Here is a 13015-nt window from a genome sequence, read left to right on the forward strand (position 1 = left end):
CCTTTCCCCTCCTGCCTTTAAATAATTTCCCCTATTTATTTCTTCTTTATTTCTTTCAGTACTGCCAATCCTGGGATCACCTGGCCATAAGCTAGGGAACTGGCTGGCTCTGCCTGGAGGGTTCGGTGCGTAGGCCATGGGGGGAGGGGAGTTGGTTGTGGCGTGATATGGGGGGTCTGGGCTGCCTTCTCAGCTCCTGTCCTTTTTTCTGGCCTACATGTGGTGGAACCACCATAGTAGTAGGAAAGGTAGGATGAGGGAGCGAGACGAATCAAAGGGTACATGTGATTATGTCACTTCCAGGGGCATGGCAGAGAGGCATGGCCATCACTTCCTAGTGTCCTCAAAGCCTGAACATTTATTTCAAGAAGTATTCTACACAATAGATTGAAAAAGGCTGGTCTAACTTGAAAATCAGTTCTTCCTTCCATCTTATTAAGCCCAATCAGTGATTTCTACCACCAGCAGAGTTGAAATAATCATGGTCAGCGGTGGAATAATAGATACATGGGCAAAGCTGAAGGCATTTTTATTCAAACATTATTTTGGATTCTTTCCACTAACATTTGTTTATTTAATTTATAGCCTGCCACTTCCATGCAATAGCTTGTGGTAGGTAACAATACAGATAAAACCCACAATAAAATCCCTTAAGATAAAACCAATTAACCTACTCATAGTGGCAACAGCCATCCTCCACCTGCTCCACAGGCTTCAGACTAATGCTTCAGAGCATAAGGGAAGCCTGATGACCGGGCTTCATGGAGGGGCCCATGGCTAACTTGTCCTGGCCTCAGCCAAGGACCTGGCAGAAGAACTCTGTTTTACAGGCCCTCAGCTCTCCTGGGAGCTCATTTCACTAGGTCAGGGCCAGGACCAAAAAGGCCCTTGCCCTGGTCAAGGCCAGGTGAACCTCTTGCAGGCCAGGGACCTCAGCAGATTTGCATCCGCAGAGCAAAGCACCCGGGAGTGAGATGGCAAGGTGACCCCAGCCAGGTTGGGTCGGCACGCTTCCAAATCTGTTGGCCTTCCGGCCACCCATGGGACCTCTTTCTTGGAGTGGTTGAGTTTCAGGCTACAACTTCCAAACAACTGGCAAATGTATCGAGGGGAGGGGGAGAATCTGGGCAGCCGTCCATCAGGAGATAGAACTGAGTATTATTCGCATACTGGTGACAATCCAGCCCATAACTATGGACCAGCTGGGCCAAAGGGTGCATAAAGATATTAAACAGGGTAGGGGAAAGGACCACACACCCCTCCCAAGGAACTCCACAAGGAAATTGGTAGGGCCATGGTAACTCCTCCCCCACAGCCACCCTCTGTGTCCAGTTCCAGAGAAATGTGCTCAGCTACTGAAGGGCTGTCCCCCAATTCCAGCCCTGGCAAAGCAGTGAGCTAACAGCTCATGGTTGATGCATCAAATGCAGCGACAAATCAAAAGCAGCCAAACCACTTCAATCCAGCTGGTGCCGGAGATCATCCATCAAGGTGACCAACACCGATTTCCACCCCCTGGCCAGGACGGAAGCCCAAATGGTATGGGTCGATCACCTAAGTTTCTTCCAAGAATACTAGGAGCTGGTCTGCAGCAGCCCTTTCAGCCACCTTGCCCATAAATGCAAGATGCTAGACTGGATAGTAGTTGGCCAAGTCCCGTGGATCCAGCAAGGGTTTTTTCAGTAAGGCACGAACCACCCCCCTTCTAGAGCCTCTGAGAACTCACCAGTAAACAGGGAGAGGTTGACAATATCCCTTAGAGGGCCTTCTATCCGCTGGTCACTCGTCCTGAGCAACCAAGATGGACAGGGATCAAGTTGAAAGAAGTTTCAGAAAATGGAGGCTTACACTTCTGCTTTTAACATTGTAGCTCTAATTTTGTGCTTCCTAATGCTGTGCTTTTCTCCTCTTTTCTTCTTTGACAGTACTAGCTACAGGCTTTTTTTACATTTTTCCCACCCCACTCCCACTGTTTTGTGATTCTCACGTGCATTTTTGTGCCTTTCGTTTTTGCTTCTTGTGTTGCAGTTCTTCTTATTCCCCGTCCCCAGTTCCCTTGAGATCACTTTTACCACTTTTGTTTGGAAGATAATTTTGAGTTGCCTTTTTCCTCATGCGTAATATTTCTGTTGGTTTTCTTTGTCCCGCTTGTCCCACCCACCTCCAGTATTTGGAAAAACCACACATCTCCTTTCTCAGGAGATATGTGGATTGGAAAAGAGGGCCATTCCTCTGAAAAACTCAATCTCATGCCCACTGGATGATTGTGTAGCTCAAGGTTCCTTTCACCATGCACACATACATATTTTTTAGAAAACACTCAAAGGCATCTCTTTTTGCCTTTGTGACTTTTCAATGCTGGATCCCCCTTCCGTTTGTGCACCACTGTTTCTAATTTTTACCTTAGGGATAACTTTTGTTTCCACAGCTCAGTCTGTGGGGACAGAAAGTTAATTTAATTGGCAATCCATTTGGTTATGAAGAATAATCAAACAAACAAAACAGGAACAAAGAAACTGGAGGGAAATGGCAGAAACTCCAAAGAAAATTTTGAAGGAAATTGTCCTTGGAGTGTGGGTGTAACATTCCAAAATACTGGAAGAATCTTGCCCATCACAACCTCTTTACTACTCCACTAGATATTTCTCCCAATAAGCTTAAGAAAATAAAGCTGGGGCTGAAAAAGAGAGACAGAGAACCTCCACCTTTTCACTCCCCTTCAAATCTCCCTAGCTATTAAGCCTCTTAGAAGTTAGAATGTTGCTAAAGAAAGTGAGTCTCTGCCAAGCCGCTTAGGAAAGGCCTAAGGCTCAGAGTGGGAGGGGTGGGAATGGAGGTGTTTGGAGAGGCAGAGAGTGAAAGGGATAGGTGCAGCTGTAGCAGTAGTGATACTTTGGTGTGAATCTGGTAAGACTAAAAGAACACACAAATATGTGACATATCTGCCAATACCTCAGCCCTTTTTCTTTTAATTTATCTGTTATATGAATTAAAAAGCTGTGGAATATGTGCCAGGCATTGGAAATTAAAGCAGAATTCCAAAATCTTAGATGCAAGCAAGATTAAACTGATGTTAATATGTGAAATAATTAGAATTAAATTAAAATAAATGCCAATAAAATTAAAACAGATGCTTGTTAGCCATCCACAGTGCCTTCCAGAATCTTAGAAACTTCATTTACCATATTTACTTCACAAAAGACAACCTTGAATGTTAAGGCACCAGCCTAAAATGTTATAAGTACCAAAAATACACTGGGCATAACTGTAAACATGTATGTGAATTATGTATGTGTATACCCTCTTTTTAAGGAATATCTGAAAAAATGATACTTTATGTGTGATAGGTAAACTTCACTATACACATTTTTTGTATTTACTCTCCATGAAGGCTATATAATCATGTTAAGGCAAAGAGACTGGAATATCCATGAGACAGCCAGTTCCTTGAGCCCGTATAGTTAGAATATCAAAGGAACCGTCCTCAAAAGTTCCTACTAGAGCAGAGACAGAGTGCTGCTACACAGAAAGAAGCAAGCTTTGGAGAGATACCTCTGTCACTATGGTAAATTCCAAGCATTCTGCCATTTTTCAAAATCAACACTGTTTCCCCTATCCCTACCATCACATCCAGTTTAGCTATGGGCATAAGGCTTATTGCAGGAAGAACTTACCCTAAGCATATGCTGGAAATGACCATGGAAAGTTATAACCTGTTGCTTTTTCTAAAAAAAAAAATTCTGCAAAATGCTAATTGGCTCGCTAACAAGACTACCCTAAGGAATTATACTTGTCTGTTCAATGAAGACAACAGTTTTAGAGGGCTATAACTCAGGGTGACACTGTCAGTCTCTTACCCAATTCTTCATTTAGAGATTGAATAAAATTGATTTATTAAAGTCTGCAAACACTTCTCTTTGACCATTATCTCGCACTCCATTTTAACCCAATAAAAATACTTCCTTGGATACAGTGCTATGCTAGTAGAAACATAAACAAACTTCGAACCATTCTGCTTGCACAGGACCTTGTGCAAGGGGCCATACAGGCCATCTAGTCCAACTCCCTGCTCAACGCAGGATCAGCCCAAAGCATCCTAAAGCATCCAAGAAAAGTGTGTATTCATCGCTTGATGAAGCTCTTAGCGTTGCTCAAGCCTGTCCTGGAACATTATGTGTTATGGTACAAGACAAAGAAGTTGTGATTTAAGGCATAATGGAGGTGGTTGTGGTGGTGGGTCACAGAGTACTAAAGGGGCATGTTTAATTCAAACCTCAAAGGTGTCACTCAAGTTTTCTCCTTTACTTTCCTCAATATGTATGAATGGCTGCTATTCATTCTTAAGGTATAACTTGAAGACAAAATGCCAGCTTCCAGAACAATGCTTGCTTAGTGGCCAGAGGAACCCCTATAAGTCATTGACCCAGGGGGGAAATCAGAGTAACATTACAGTTTATCTGTTGACATTTGACAATATACCCCAGGGGATGGGAGTGGGAATAGGCACCAGGAATGATTTTGCACATAGTGTATTAATTAGAGACAGCAGAAGAAACTGCTATATGGAAAAGCAGAGCGGAGTATTTCTTTCTCTATGTAACAGAGCTCCCTCTAGGTTAAACGTTCAGGTATTTCAGAAAGCAAGGCTCATCAAATTTCAGCCTGTTCCTAGAGTTTCTAGGAACCACTCAAATAATGGTAGAAAATCCCAGCCAAACATATGCTCCTGCTCTGGGTACCATGGACTTTTGTGTGACATAGGACATATACTACCTTTTACTAGACAGCGTTCACTTTCTCTGCAAATATGAGAGTCCAGTAGCACCTTTAAGACCAACAAAGATTTATTCAGGGTGTGAGCTTTCGAGTGCAAGCACTATGATCTCCTTACATGACAGGGAATATGAGGTTATCCATCTCAAAGGGCTAGCCTCAGAGTGACATCAATATAACCTATTCTGTTTTTCTACTATTTGCATGGTGTTTACTACTAAGTGAATTCTTGTAGTAAAATTTAAAAAGGCTTGAGCTTTTGAACTTTAAGCCTAGCTGCAATTCCGAAGGCTGAGATATCTGATGAGGGGCCAAGTCCAGAGTTCATGTAGAATTCCTATAACAGCAAAGGCAATCATGTCCAGGAATTTTAAATTTTAAAAAGATAACTTGTTCTTCAGGAAGTTTTCTAGAGCAAATATCCAATTAATCTGCAACCATAACTATTAATATTGACATCATTACTGTCTTCAATGTGATAACTGAAAAACTTGTCCTATGAGCTTCAGATACCCTCTAGAACTCACTATTCTCATTAGGGGCAAGATCCCAAAGTAACATTTGCCAGCACAAATGGGAGGAAAGGATACATCTACCTATATTTTGTTTGTCCCTACATGTATGTAATAGATGAAGTGGGTCTTACATTGTTCACTATTCTGCTGTTCTTCCGTTTCAGCACTTCCCTGGAAAAAAAAACCTGCAGGCACCAAAGCAAGTCCAATTCCTGGTCTACGTATGACACCCTCACAGTTTGGTTACTAGTTAAATGCCTTTATGCTGGGTAAAGTTTGTGAAAGTAGATTTTTCATTCTGCTAGGACCATGAGTGTCTTTGTGAAATTATTGTAAGAAGACCTCAGAGTATAAGGATGGGTGGCATGCTTGAAGTGGGAGTGGAATCATATACTGACTTAAGAGGATGGTTGGGTCCAACCATGCTTGGATTCTGCAGGTTTCCAATGATTTCCATCAGCAAAACAGAATTTCTTCTTTTACCACGACTGTCCAAAATACCACAAAATGCTGCTCCTGGAGGCTAAAACACTCCCAGAAACCATGAAGGGGGAGTTACGGGGCTGCAGCAGGTGAGGAAATAAGAAAAATCACACACACCCTTATGTTAGCAGAAATTTTCTTCTGGATCTAACCCATGGTTATCATGTGGTAGCTGCAACTATCATGAGATAGCCTATCTACATTAAATAGTCACCGCAGATCAGCTATTGTTCTTCATGTTAGTGCTCTACTTGTCTAAGGATGCCAGCCCCTGCCTTCTTAGTTGACCAAATGAACTGAGGCACGGGCAGTCAGAGTAGGAAACAACGCACAAGACTGTGAATCAGAAAGACCCTCTCTCTGGAAGAAGGTCCCTTGTATAAAATAGATTCTACAAAGACAGAGAACTATGGAAGCAATTCTCAGATGACCTACAGAAGGAATACACAAAATTGCATTTCTTTCATAGGTTTCTATGCAAGATTCTGAGACTTTCTATTGTTTTTTAAGAGATATTTCAAGTCAGCCTCCACAAGCTCTCACCCTGTTCAAATAGATGCTTAGAATTTAAAAAGTGGCAGGCAGTAGAAAAGGAAGCTTGGCAGCCCATTGTGGGCAATTGGACTATCAGTGGCAAGGCAGCTGGCAAAGGCTCATATGAGCCAGCCAGGACCAGGGGACCAGCCTTTTTATATCTAGTTAAGTACCGCTAAACCCTCCAACAATCTGCCTAATTATGACAACATTGTTACTGGAAAATCAGCACACTTGACTGGCCATGCTCAGAGGCATGAGGGGCAGCAGCTGGCAACGAGTGCTGCTGAAATTGCTGAGGAGAGGGTCTTGGGATGCAGAAGTCCACAGCAGTGCTGCAGGCTGAAATGGTCCACTGGTTTGGTTCTTCATTGCTCAAGTATCAGGCTTCAACAATATGACCTGGCCAATATAACTTTCACCTGATTTCATAGTTTATATGCCAACCAGTTTGCAGATTATGGCAACCATTTGACCATGCCCTCAAAGGGAGTAAAGTATAAAAAGAACACTGAAAATATCAAAGAATTGTTTTATTCTTCTCTTCCAGAGGAAATAACGAAGTACCCATTTCATATGCAACTTATCTAGATATGTTGGTCTTCCAACTGTAAAGATACATGGTAATTATACACCAGTATTAAAATAATGACTTGAACCCACCACATCATTCTCATGGATGGAAGAATTTCCACATGTGATCTGTAATGTTACTCTTCCTTACCCCCTTCCTTTTGCTGCAGCCCCAGATGCCTCTCAAAATGGGGGGGGGGCATTTTAGGCTACAGCAGGCAGGGGGAGGTAAGGAAAGTCATACTGTGGGTGGAAATCCTTCTGTCCACAGAAATGGTTCAGTTATCCAAGACAATGTTGCTGTTTTTAATTTGTGGAATGTTTTAAAACTTTAGAATAGATCTGATCTAAACTATATACTGAGCATGTTCTTGGCTCGTGGTGTGATGTCTGGCATTAGTATCTGCCATAAGTGTTGACTGTTGTAAATATTAACATGCTGTGTGATATAGGGGATTTAAGGGGGGGGGGAAGAACTTTCCTGGGGACTCTAGAGTTTTCTTATCGTTTAGGTTATTGCAAGCCAGCACCCTGAAAAGGAAACAACAGTTGCATTCTGTAGGTAGTTTCCATTTTTTCAAGCAGTCTGGAATTAAAAACTCTATGGCAGTTAATACAGATGTCATATACCCCCTGGAGCATGATACAAATATTTGGCATGCCATGGCCAAAAGGATCAGTTGAAATCATCAAAGAACTGATGAGGCAGATTGTTGACATGGTGAGGTGCCAACTCAAGCCACCAAATGTGCGTGGTAAATATTATGAATCAATAAACTTGTGACATGAAAACAACAATGTCCCTGTATCATGCCCTTAGTCAGTGATTCCCAAAAATCAAGACTCTGTTGATTTTGTGGATGGTAGTTGATGGAAAGTGTAATGAAAACTAGCATGGTGTAGTAGTAAGAATACTAGACTTGAACTACGGAGATCGAGGTTCTCCTGGGTCCAGTATTTTTTTTCTTGACCCATGTTAGATCCATATTTGGTAACCTTAAGCCAGTGACTATCCTTCCAACCAGATTATTCTTTGGGAGGAAAAACAGATAACCCCTTGTATACTGTCTTGAGCTCATTGGGGGAATTAGCAACATCAACCCCCTTATCTTTTTTTTTTTTAATAGCTGGCCAATCCCAAGCAAGCAGGCTCCTGGCAGGTAGGAATATTAAAATCCCCACACCTCTCCCATGAAACAAGAGTTATCCTTCCACAGCAACAAAACCTCCCCTTGAGTGACTACCAATAACCTTGTGCCTTGGGAGACCAGTTAGAAATAGGGTGGGCAGTTGTTCTAGACCCTTTCAGAGTGCAGCAGATCTTAGCTGCACTGGCCTCAACAAAAGACCTGGCAGAAGAGCTCCATCTTGCAGGCCCTGCATAACTGAGAAAGGTCCAACAGGGCCCTCAGCTCTCCTGGGAGCACATTCCACTAGGTCAAGGCCAGGACCTGGCCTGGTTTGAGGACAGGCATACTTCCCAGGGGCCAGGAATCACCAACAAGTTTGCAACCACCAAGTGAAGAACTTAGCAGGGGACATAAGGAGATAGGCAGTCCCATAGGTTTGTGAGGCCCAGACCACAAATGGCCTTAAAAGTCAGTACCAAAACCTTGAACTTGATCCGGTTCGCAACTGATAACCAGTGCAGCTGCCTCAACACAGGCTGGCTATGGGCCCTCCAAGATGTTCCTGTGAAGACCCTAGTAGCTGCGATCTGTACCAGCTGCAATTTCTGGGTCAAGGACAAGGGAAGGCCTGCATGGAGTTCCAAAGACAATCCTGGAGGTGACAGGTACATGGATTTACTGTGGCCAGGTGATCTGAGGACAGAAAGGGCACTAGTAGCTGTACCTAATACAGGTGGAAAAACGCCAAGTGAGCTACTTTAGTGACCTGGGCCTCCATCGATAGGGAGGCATCCAAAATCATGCCCAAATTCCTGGTTGTGGGTGAATTGTTGAGTTACACACTGGCCAAGGTGGGCAACTGTGCTTCCTGGCCTAGTCCCTTCCTACCCAGCCACAGAATTTCCAACTTGGAGGGGTTGAGTTTCAGGCAACTCTGTTCTAACCATTCAGCTATGGCTTCCAAACATCTGGTAAAAGAATCTGTGGGGGGGGGGGAGTCCAGGTGGCCATCCATCAAAGATTGAGCTGGGTGTCAGCCCCATATTGATGACAACCCAGCCCATAATTTTGGACCAGATGGGCCAGAGGGCGCATGTAGATAATGAAGAGTATGGAGGAGAGAACTGCTCCCTGTGGAATCCCACAAGGGAGCTGAAATGGGTGAGACAACTCTTCCTCCATGGTGATTCTCTGTGTTCAGTGCTTGAGAAAGGATATCAACCACTTGAAGGGCCCTCCCATGTATCCCGGCACTGGCAAGGTGGCAGGCTAACAACTCATGGACAACCACGTCAAATGCAGCCAATAGGCCTAACATCACAAGGACAGCCGAATCACCCCTATCCAGCTGGTGCCAGAGATCATCCATCAGAGCAACCAACACCGTCTCCACCCTGTAGCCAGGACAGAAACCCTACTGGTATTTGCTGAGGTTATCATCAGAAGGTCTGCTCTCAGCATTTTTATGTTTAGAGATAAGGTAGTTGGTTGTCAGACACTGACACCAGTACTGAGGGGGCACCTAGGCTATTGCCCTCTCCACAAATATTAATTTAGGATGGCCTTTGGTCCTAAAGTGCCAGGTCCCATGTATTTACTTACTTTATTTATACCCTGCATTTCCCCCCAATGGGGACACAAAGTGACTTATATTGTTCTCCTCTTCTCCATTTTGTAATTTCAAGAACCCTGTGAGATATTTAAGGCTGAGATTATATGACAAGCCCAAGGTCATGTAACAAGCTTCCTTGGCAGAATGGAGATGCGAACCTAGGTCTTCCATATCTTAGTCCAATGAACGCTCTAACCACCACAGCATAATTGCTCTCTTCTTATTTAAAGTAGATTTCTTCTGTTTACTTGAAGTTTTGATGGGAAGTCATTTAGGACTGTATTTTTGGTTATGTTCACCTACAGTTTAATCCTGCAGCTGCTTTATTGGTATTTGGTTTGCTTATTGTAGCTCTTTAGTTTTAAATGTTATCACTGAACTACATTTTAAAAATTGGAGAATGCTGCATTACTGAACGGCAGGGCAGAAATAAATAAAAGATTGGGGATAATAAGCAACGGGGATACTTTTCTTGGGGCCAGAGGCTGTCAGCAACAGGTAGATCCCAAACTTCCACCAGCAGATCTTCTTAAAGAAAGTTTTGATTAAATGTCAAGTACCTTTCAGATTATTTATCATGACAACACTAAACAAGAATGAAGTTTGAGTCCCTTGGTGAAGAGTTTTCTTTTTCATTAGATTCAAGTACCCATTTCCACAAAGATGCTTTTTCACAATACAGCCCATTTCTGATTGGTTCGTCATCAGACATTTTAGATGATGACACTATGAGCAATGTTTCTTTGAAATCATGGGGAAACAATGTCCCTTCTGAAAATAAGGTACTTGTAACTTATTTGTTGATATATCGTCCACATGTGTAGAACTTTGCAGGTCTAGAGAACTTTACAAACCAAGCAATTAGATTTCCATCCAAACCACTTAGAGAGGTCACCCAGTGATTTAGACTTAGTCACCAATCATATGTTGATGACAGTGAGCTCTATCTGGTGATTCCAGCAGATCCCAGTGAAGCTGTAGAAACCAGGCAGTTTTTTGATAGATTAGGACAACTGAAACCTAACCGTAATGAAACAGAGGAACTACTGGTTGTGGGAAAGTCTGTTGCAGGAAATGGGATATCACCTGATCTAGATGGAATTGCATTTCCCCTAAAGAATCAGGTTCGTAGCTTGGGGGTGTTTCTAGACCCAGGCCTCATATTGGATAAACTTACTCCTATGGTGCATGCCTTCAGACTATTTAGATTGTTCCAGTATGCCTTACATTGGGCTTTTCTTGAAGACTTTCCAGAAGCTACAGTTGGTACAGAATGCTGTTGCAAGAACGCTGACTGGATTGGATATAGGAATCTTATTTCACCAGTCTTGGCTGGTGTTTCATCTACAGTGGCTCCCATTTTGCTTCTGGGCTCAATTCAAGGTTTTGGTTTGTGCCTTTAAAGTCTTTTACAGCTTGGGGTCAACATACCTTAAATAAAATAAATAGATATCTTATTTTTATACCATCCCATCCCTTTTAGCTGGGGACAGTTAATATTTTAAAATGATACATAGAAACAATAAAACAATAGTAGATCCTTCATAAAACTGTCTCCTATTATTTAGCTTCCTGTCGGGAGTTTGGAGGGGTTCCTATTAGTGCATGTTTCAAATGGGGAAGCCAGCATCTCATGATGTTATTACCTAGCCTCAACCATACGCTTGGCAGAACAGCTCAAATTTTGCAGTCCCGTTGAAATTCTTTAAAATCCCGGAGGGTCCTGATTTTTTCAGGCACAGTGTCCCACTAGGCTGGATCCAAGGCAAAAAAAGCTGGTCAAAGCCAGTTTCATCTTTCTGAGGTCAGGGACCCTAAGCAGATTTAGACTGCCTGATCTTAAAGTTCTTGGGGGGGGGGTATGTGAACCATCTTCTCGCATATGAATCTGCTCATCTCCTTAGGTCGATTTTGGAGGTTCTGCTTTGGATGCTCTTACCATCTGGGATAGATGAGTGAAAATCTTACCTTCTCTGTCATGTCACCAAAACTTTGGAACTCTCTCCCCAGTGAGATTTGTCTGTCTTTCTCTACTGCTGTCTTCCACCAGTGAGAGAAGACTTTTTTGTTTGCTTTGGTCCACCTCCAATTACTATTATTGGTTCCCCTCCCTGGCTGTGTCATCATGCATGTTTGTATGTTTTTACTAAGCTGTTTGTTTGATAGTGTTCTATGTGAATGTTCAAAAATGTTTTATGTAAACCGCCCAGACCATAGGGAAGGGCGGTATAAAAATTTAAATAAATAAATAATAAATCAAAATAAATATGTAATTTCTTTCAAATGCTGTTTTAATGTTGAAATGTTTTAATGTTTTGATGAACAAATGCTGACCTTATTCTGAGCTCCCTACTTCCAATTAGGATTTTTGTAAGAACCTGAAAATAAATATTTTGCCAGCTGTTGAGAATTCAAAAGCGGCTTCAGACCCCACAGAGTGAACTGAGTTAGTTGAATAATCAGTTTTCACAAGTACCTTAGTCTCTTTAATTATACTACTCTGCCCTCACCCCAATTCGTGCTGTAGGGACTTCTCTGCTGTTTTAAGATATACTCAAATTGCTTCCTGCTCCATCATGAGTGTCATAAAGGACATTTTTTTAAATAATAGAAGCACACATTTTCTCAAGGAATTCTAACTCTGAGAATTGGAATTTATGAACCTCACCAAACAAAGAATGAATCAGCTAAACATCAATTGACATAGCTCCTGTATTCCCAATGAGGTTAGCCAAAGGATAACAATCCTGGTGGTTGTTGTAGGGGAATATAAGATGTCAATTTGGATATGGGGTAAAAGTTCTACCCCTTTTATAAAAGTAATCAAAACAAATAAGATAATATAGCCAAGAAAAACTAGCTCAGAAGAGAGAAAAAAATAAATAAAAAGTACTAGATAGCTGCATGGAACCACAGAACAGAGGGATATTTCTTCTTGCGACTGTACAGGGTTGTTTTGCAGATCCAGTTTCATCTACACAACAACCCTATGTGGTAGGCCTTGGCTAGGTTGCTTGGCTGCCTCTTCCCTCCAGCAGCGAGGCCAGCCAGAGCAGTATTTTAAGTGAGAAGGGGCTTTTCTGTCAGCCAACGGTTTGGAAGAAGGGGAAAGCTTCCCCCCCTCAAAAGGAAAGCACAAGTACCCCCACAGATTCCTCTGTGTTGCTCTCAGAAACACCTCCCTCCACTCAGTCAGGGGCTGTTAGAGGCTCCTTCACAGCAAGACTGAAGGGAGGGGGGAGGGAACGCACTCACCAGCTACCTGCCAGCTCAGTGAGACGGTGTGAGGTCTTCCCAGCCTAAGGTGGAAAGGTGGCCCCCCAGCCCCCTTACTGTGTCCCTGTCAGCAGCCAGGAGCAGACTGGATGTGAGCTTGGCGGATTGTCGCTGGCTGG

At 42.8% G+C, this 13015-nt stretch overlaps 1 protein-coding gene across 5 annotated transcripts in view; it reads right to left on the reverse strand.

Moving 5' to 3' along the window:
• RNF220 (ring finger protein 220) overlaps window positions 1-13015 on the reverse strand; it is a 350539-nt gene that overhangs the window by 314539 nt on the left and 22985 nt on the right. The gene's annotated exons all lie outside the window — the stretch shown is intronic.

This window comes from Paroedura picta, chromosome 4, assembly GCF_049243985.1.
Source record: "Paroedura picta isolate Pp20150507F chromosome 4, Ppicta_v3.0, whole genome shotgun sequence".
Classification (NCBI taxonomy): domain Eukaryota; kingdom Metazoa; phylum Chordata; class Lepidosauria; order Squamata; family Gekkonidae; genus Paroedura; species Paroedura picta.